Genomic DNA, 8,287 nt, shown 5'->3' on the forward strand with positions numbered 1-8,287 from the left:
CCTTGTGCTGTGACCGTGTTCACAGGGGTCTCAGGTTGAGGGAAGAGACAAGGATTTGACTCCATGTTTCAGAAGGCTTGATTTATTATTTTATGATATATATTACATTAAAATTATACTAAAAGAACAGAAGAAAGGATTTCCTCAGAAGGCTAGCTAAGGATAGAATAATAAGGAATGATAACAAAGTCTCTGTCTTGGACTCTCTGTCCGAGCCAGCTGACTGTGATTGGCCATTAATTAGAAACATCCAATATGGGCCAATCACAGATGCACCTGTTGCATTCCACAGCAGCAGATAACCATTGTTTACATTTTGTTCCTGAGGCCTCTCAGCTTCTCAGGAGGAAAAATTCTAAGGAAAGGATTTTTCATAAAAGATGTCTGTGACATTGTGCTTTGGGCAAGGAGGGGCCTGGGGATGCAGCGGAGGGATGGGATGGGATGGGATGGGATGGGATGGGATGGGATGGGATGGGATGGGATGGGATGGGATGGGATGGGATGGGATGGATGTGGAGAGGCTGGACCGCACCCAGGAGCGTGGATCAATGGGGTGATTGAAGCCAGCACACACTGCGTTAGGATATTTATAGCACAGCCAGCGGAGCAGGAATTTGGGGGCCCAAGTCAGAATTTATTTGCATCTATGAGTTCTCGTCAGGGGGAGGACCAACACCAGCACCCAGCAGTGCCTTGCTGAGTGTTTTGGGACCTGCTCACCTTGGCTTTGGCTCCTCTGGGTGCACCGTGTGTCCCTCTCCTCTGCAGGGCCCTTTGGGGACAGTGACACTCCCCAAAGCTTGGAGCTGTGAGCACGTGGATGCACACAGGCACAGGATGGGCACAGAGCAGAGAGGGAAGGGGATGGACTTGAGGGGATGAAGGGTTTATTTGGGAAAAGCACTGATCCTGCCTTAAATGCCCAGGTCTTGTAGCATGGCTGCAGCACTGCCATGGCCAGGCAGGTGTGGGCTTCAGAGGTGCCCCAGCCTCTCCTCCAGCTCCTCTCTCCCATTTTCCTCACCACAGGCTTTCCACCATGGACCCTGGGGCATTTTTTTCTCTGAGATTAGATTGTTCTCCAGAGAGAGGAATAGAGCACATTTCATTTCCTTCACCTCCAACCCCTGATGCCAGCAGTGCCCAAGGCACTGAAGATGGTGAAGATGCTGGTGGGCATGGCCAGTGCTGCTGCAGAAACCAACCCAGCTCCTTGGCTTGGAGCAGTGACTTTGGCTTCACCTGAATTTACTTAGGCTCCAATTTTTCCTATCTCCTCCGTGTCACAGCTTCTGTTTTACCCCTCTCAGCCAGCTCACCAGCACCACCAGAAGGGTGGCAGAGAACATACAAATGCTGCCTTGGGAGTTTTGCTCATTTCCCACTTTTCCCCCAACCCTGCCCAGAACTTAATGGAGGGAAAAATTTGATCCAGAGTGAAGGCATTTTTCTGGACTCAGTTTCTTCTGTGCAAGGGATAAGAAGACACACAAGTACCAGGGATGTGGATTTTCATCACGTGGGGAGTAGCCAAGCAGGATGTCAGTTTTCACTTTAGTTTTGCTGCCCTTTCCTTTGGTTCAAATTGGATGTGAACATGGCTGTATCCATCCCCCTGCAACCTCCCTGTCCCTGCAGAGCAACCAGAGGAGCCTGCCAAGTCTCTGAGTTTGTGTGTGTGCCTTTTCAATAATTCAGTGGGGATGTTAATCACAGGCTTGTGCTGTTGTTCCTGTATGAGCTCGATCACTTCTCACATCCCACCAACATCTGTTTTTTCACACTCAGCTCAGCTGTCTGGCAATAGCCATTTGCTGCTCACCTTTACTTGCCTTGCCATTAAAGAGCTCATTAATGCACTCCATCCTTGCTTTCTTTGGGACAAAAAGATTTCCATTTCTGTCTTTTATCAGCTTTCACATGGCTTACATCCTGTCCTCCCTTCACCATGCAGTGCCCTTTTCTAATGAGCTCTTCTCTCCTGCTCTGTCTCATCCATTAAGATCTGTGAGTGTTGTCCCCTGCATTGTCTTGCTCATCTCCTGGGCTCTGCTCTGGGTCTATCATATTCCTCAGTGTTTTCAACTGTGAAAGGAAGCAATCAGCCCCACACACAGCATCCACATTTCCTCCCACCTCATTTGCTTTCCTAGCAGCCCTCCAGTCTGGCTCATCCCGGCCTTGACAGGCTCCTCCATCCTTGCAGGAGCCCCTGGCTGGCTTCACCTGGCCTGCAGAAATCTGATGGAATGCCTCAGTCTGTGTGTGGCACCTGCTGGGGGCCTCTTGAAGCTGTTCCTCTCTCTCAGCATTGCTTTTATGCAGCATTGAGCTCTCCTTGGGCATCTCCTGCCTTGCAATCAACAGCTCCCAGCCCGTCCAGATGCAGGAGGCCTCTCTGGGCACTGCAAAAGCTCCTCTGTGGTCTCACAAGTAAACACTGGCACTCTTCATGTGATGCAGCTAAATTAATTAATCTTGCTCCACCACATTTGGAGCCTAGACACAAAGGTTTCCATTCCCTGAAGCTGGAGCTTAAAGCCTGCTTGTCCCACAAGTTCCCTCCTGCCCAGCTGGGATTTCTGTTGCAATGAGATTGGAGAGTGGCAGCAGAGCAGCTCTTGGGAGTAGCTCCAAGGGGCTGGCAGAGCCCACAACCCCTGGAAAAGTGGCCATGGGCACAAACCATCTGCCACCATCCAGCTGAAGCACCCCTTGTGTCCAGCTCAGCTCAGGCTGACAAAGAGCTGTGTGCACAAACCTGTGATGGTGTTCATAGGGGTTCTTGGAAGAGGGAAGAGACGAGGATCTGACTCCATGTTTCAGAAGGCTTGATTTATTATTTTATGATATATGTATTACATTAAAAATATACTAAAAGAATAGAAGAAAAGGTTTCATCAGAAGGCTTGCTAAGAATAGAAAGAATGATAACAAAAGCTTCGTTCTCGGACAGAGAGTCCAAGCCAGCTGTGATTGGCCATTAATTAGAAACACCTCTATAAGACCAATCACAGATGCACCTGTTGCATTCCACAGCAGCAGATAACCATTGTTTACATTTTGTTCCTGAGGCCTCCCAGCTTCTCAGGAGGAAAAATCCTAAGGAAAAGATTTTTCATAAAAGTTGTCTGCGACACAAACCCAGTTGGGTTTTTTTCCAGCCATCTCAAGCACTGCAATTTATCAACTTTCCATACAAACCTTCTCTCAGTTATATCCTCAGATCATCCCAACACTCCCACCCACCACAGAGGGTGCACACACACACATCTCTGCCTAGGAAATCCCAGGTAGAAGCGCAGCAGTCCCAAGAATGACAAACCCTTCGTGAGCTGACAGGCCCTGAGCTGCTCCACAGCTGCCTCCAGCCCTGCAGAGAGGCCACAGCTCCCAAAAGAGCCCTGCAGACACCGGGGCTGTGGGTGTGGAAAGGCTGGAGGCTGGGGAGGGAAGTGCCTGGTATGGCCTCTCCAAACCTGGCATTTCCCTGGCAGAGCTCACAGACAGGGAGGACAGTGAGGTGAGGGGTGGGCTGGCTTCTGATCTCCCCCCATCTCACACTGGGGCCCTGAAGCCCAGACATATCCCAGCACAGCTAAGAGGAGTGGAGAAGCAGAGATGGAGGTGCTGGAGCACAGCTGGGAGCTCCAGAAACCACCTGAAAAGGCGAAACACTTTTGGATAGAGTTGTGAAGCTCTTCTGGCTCAGGTGACTGAGAAGTCCCTGGCCCAGGGTGGCTCTGGAGAATAGCACACCCAAGAGAGCCCACCTGTGGCTCTGAAGGATTGGACCATCCATCTCTGAAGCTGCCAGGAGATGGATTCACCCACTGGTGCGAAGGCTGAGCCAGTCCCACTTGTCTGCAAAGCCACAGATGTACACGGGTGGAAATCCAGGTCTGAGGAGAGAGATCTGCTGGAAGCACAGCACGGAGCCCTCACAAAGAAAAAGAATAAACCAAAACATCACAAGATGCCAGCAAGTGGGAGGAGACAGCTTATCCAGGGAGCTAATTTAGCTGGAAGGAAATGGGAAGGATGCAAGATGTTCTGTTATTAAGAAAGAAAAGCAGCGTGCAAGAGCAAGGAACCAGAGGTTGCAGTGGCCAACAGAAAGTGATGTGGATTCATTCGAGTTTAAAAAGCAAAAGCAGAGCTGGGGCAGATTCTGGACCCAGAACAAAGGCTGTTTCTACCAAGCTTGAGAGGCAAAGGTTAAGATGAGACTTGCAGAGACCTCAAAGCCATTGAGGTGGGTGAATTGTAAGTGGCACCGTGTTTAATCTGAGCAGAATGCATGAAACCAGATAATGTAATTGAAAGGGTTATTTAAAATGAGTGTTCAGAGGGGAAAATAAAGCATTGCAGAAAAAAAAAATAATACTTAGCACTTGTAATGTGCTTGGCATCTTCAAAAACTGGTCAGCCATTAACTCATTGCTCCTCTGCTCAGTCCAAAGGCTAATAAAAAGGGACGGTTCATTTAGTTATTTCACAGCTGAGCTTCTCAATAAGGCATGAGGAAGTGATTGCTGCTCTCTAGCATGTTGGTAAATAAACAGTTGGAAGTAGGAAAATACAAAATCCTCTCAGTGCTTGGTCACAGCTTCATGCTTAGCTCGCTCCTTCCTTCCTTCCTTCCTTCCTTCCTTCCTTCCTTCCTTCCTTCCTTCCTTCCTTCCTTCCTTCCTTCCTTCCTTCCTTCCTTCCTTCCTTCCTTCCTTCCTTCCTTCCTTCCTTCCTTCCTTCCTTCCTTCCTTCCTTCCTTCCTTCCTTCCTTCCTTCCTTCTCTCCCCTCACCTGACTTGACACCAGCATCCCTCTCACTGGACCTCACGCATCATTTATGGGCAGCTTTTCCATGGCACAAAGAACATTTACATGTGCCAGCATTAATTCTGAACGCCACATCAAAGCCATCTCTGCCTAACGAACCCCGCGCGCTGCGCGCAGCAAATTCCACCCCAAAAATAATTAGCGGCGCACGCCACCAAAGCGTTATGAGGGGAACGCTGCACACCACCTGCTGAAGCAAAATGAATGCCTGATTTATTTATTTTTTGTCACTTTTTAGCAATATTCAGGCGCTGACTCAAAGCTGTGCTCTGTTCTTTGTAGGGCCCCGGGAAGCGTAACGTTCCCACTCTGCTTTCCAGTCTGAGAAGAGATTGATTTGGGAGGGTTTTATAGAACCATAAAAAGGTTTGGGTTACAAGGAACGTCAAATATAATCTAGTTCCAACTCCCTCACCATGGACATGGGCAGGGCTTATGTTTTTCTTACATCACAACTGGACAGAGCTGTGCAAGACCCTGCTGATTTCTGCAGGCCAGAGGTGCCAGCTGAGAGTTTGGGTGCAGGCAGCTCTGTGACCCTTTCTCTGAAGCTGCACAAGTCCCAGACCTTTGGGATGCTGTCACCAGTTCTGACCAGTCACAGGCTGGTGGCTGGGAGCAGGACAGGACTCACCGAGTCTCACCCTGCTCTGACATTCCCACAGAGTCTTTAACTCCTGAGTGGGATCTCACCGAGAAAAAAGGAAATTGAAAATGAGATCAGGAGTTGAAGTTTTTGGTGCCCCTATCAGCCATGGTGCTCCCTCCGTGTGCTGGCTACAGGCAGCCCAGCTGTGAACAGCTCAGGGGACTGAGGTGGCTGCACTGAAATGATTTCTTCAATCTCTGCCAGAGCTGCCCAGCCCAGCTCACAGCAGAAGGAACAGCATGTTTAGCTCAAAGCCTGACGTGGTGCCATTGCCCTGGAAGACCCAGGTCACAAACCACCATGGTAGAGACCAAACCTGGAGGTGGCTGTGGGTACAGGGGGACCAGCTGTGTCAGGATGGTGCTGTATTCTCCTAGTTCTGTCCTTCTGGAGTGGAAGGAAGGTGCTTTGCAGGGCACTGCTCTCAGCCTGTGTGTCTCTCCAGCATCAAGCCACGGAATTCAAATTGTCAGTCTCTGCCTTGTTAGGATGCAAGGGGTTAAACTGTTCTTCCTATGCAAATTAAGCTTAATTAATCCTTTTCATCAGTTGCAAATATACCTTCTGAACCCTATTAAAAATATGAATATGCAAATTCAGACCTTTTTTAATACTCATTTTCAAGGACTTGGAGTCAGGCTTGATTATTCGATTCCCGTTAACAGCCTGTAAAACCTGGTGCAAAATTTAATTTCCATTTTAAGTTACAAAAAAAAAAAAAAATGAATCTGTTGGTAATTAAGCTAATTACAGTGTTACACTAAAGAGGAGACAAACAAGGAGGACAAGATCATTCATTACATTTAACACTGGTTACAGGACGTGGGGACTGTCCTGAGCTAACTGTGAAGCCAGGAAATGGCAGTGATATAAACTGGGTGTGTGTGAGGAGGCTTTGGGGGGCCTGGTGCTTTCCTTACCTTGGGAACAAACCTGCTTCAGTCCCATGAGCCATTCTCCTCCTTCTGTTAAGGACAGAAGCAAGGAAGAGGAGGTGCAGCCAGGCTGGAGTGTCCTGTCAGTGTTGTGGGCTCTCTGACATGCTTGAGGTTGGAGCTTCAGAGTAACCCATAGAACCACCTTATCTGCCTGAGCTAAGCATCCTGTGCAGGTGAGATTTCCATCTTCCCTGAGCACTTTCTCTGTGTGTGGAGTGCAGAGGGGAGAGTTGCTCACAACTCCCTTTGCACTGGCAGAGCCATCAGGGAAGAGACATGACAAGACTCTGCAGAGACATCTACAAGCTGCCATGACCAGGATGTGACCTCCTACTGTTCATGCCCATGGCTGCACATGTTGGGAGATGCCACCCAAACCAGCTCAGGCCACAGCACCCAAACCTCCCTTGTGGTCACCCACCAGAGCTGGGCAGTCAGTGCTGGTGGCTCTCAACTTGCCCATCAACCATCCCACACCTCCAGGCATTGCCTTCATGTAATTTAAAAAATCAGCAATGCTATAGACTGTTAATTATGCTTTACCACCACAATGATCTCTTAAAATCAGTCCTTAGAATACCCAGCACCTATTCTCCAAGAGAGCCCAAAAGGAGCTGAGGAAAGGCACAGGAACATGGAGGAGGCAGGAGAGCCCAAAAGGAGCTGAGGAAAGGCACAGGAACATGGAGCAGCCAGGAGAGCCCAAAAGGAGCTCAGGAAAGCACAGGAACATGGAGCAGCCAGGAGAGCCCAAAAGGAGCTGAGGAAAGCACAGGAATATGGAGGAGGCAGGAGAGCCATGCTGCAGAGAAAGATGAAGGAGGGACAGTGTGATTTGCCATCACTCCATTGTGAACAAGGCTGTGCATGGTCAGTGGGGAGTGGGAGGCACCTCCAAACTGAAGGACCCAAGTGACATCCATGGTCTGTGTTTCTTTTAGCACTCCTGGGCAGTGGTTATGGGGCATCCTGGCAGATGAAGCAGCCACTACCAGCAAAGTGAAGCATCTGCCATCATACCGCACAAATGTCACTCAGCAGATGCTCCTTAAGAGGAAAGGTTCATCTGCCAACCTTCAGAGCCTTTCATCTGCCTGGAGAACATTTCCCACCATGCTGCTACCAGAAGTTTCTGATCACATCAATGGAGTGAGAGAACAGAGCTGATAAGGGAAATGCTCTCACCCTCCAGCCAAGCCCTTTGACCTGCCTGGTGCATTTTGTCAACTGTATCATATTTTGGAGGGAGTCAGGGATGCAGAATTACCTTCTCAGTCCCTGCAGACAATCAACTTGCTCCCTGAACCATGAGATATGATTGCCCTTATTACTTTGGTTTGCATAGCAGTGAGCCTTGTTAATGGTCATAAAATTATCCAGTCCTTATTTAAATCCTACAGCCGTCTGTGTTTCCATGACCTCCCGATGGTCTCTGGCTTTGCTCCAGGCTGAAGAAGCATTAGAAGGACCAGGAAGGAAAAAGAGACAGTGGGATGATTAAAGAAAAAAAAAAAAAAAAAAAAAAAACAGAACAACAACAAGCAACAGTCAACAAAGAGAATTCAAAGTGAAACATGGAATATTAAAGGGGAGCTCAATCAATCAGCTGGAGAGTTCAAAAAAGCATAGCCTGTCATGAAGAGAAGGAAGCAGCATCAGGTAAAATTAGCAACCCTAATAAACTCATCAGTGCTGGAGCCTGGGCCAGGAAACAGCACAGGGAAGATGAAGGGGTTGGTAGAGGCTTGAGCCCATGTTGGGGATGTAAAACAAAACTGACACAGCCCAAGGCAATGGGCTTTGGTGGAGGAATGTGGTTTGGGTGGAGACCAAAGACACGGGCTTCTTCCGAGACCTC

The sequence above is a fragment of the Ammospiza caudacuta genome, chromosome 17 (genome assembly GCF_027887145.1).
Source record: "Ammospiza caudacuta isolate bAmmCau1 chromosome 17, bAmmCau1.pri, whole genome shotgun sequence".
Classification (NCBI taxonomy): domain Eukaryota; kingdom Metazoa; phylum Chordata; class Aves; order Passeriformes; family Passerellidae; genus Ammospiza; species Ammospiza caudacuta.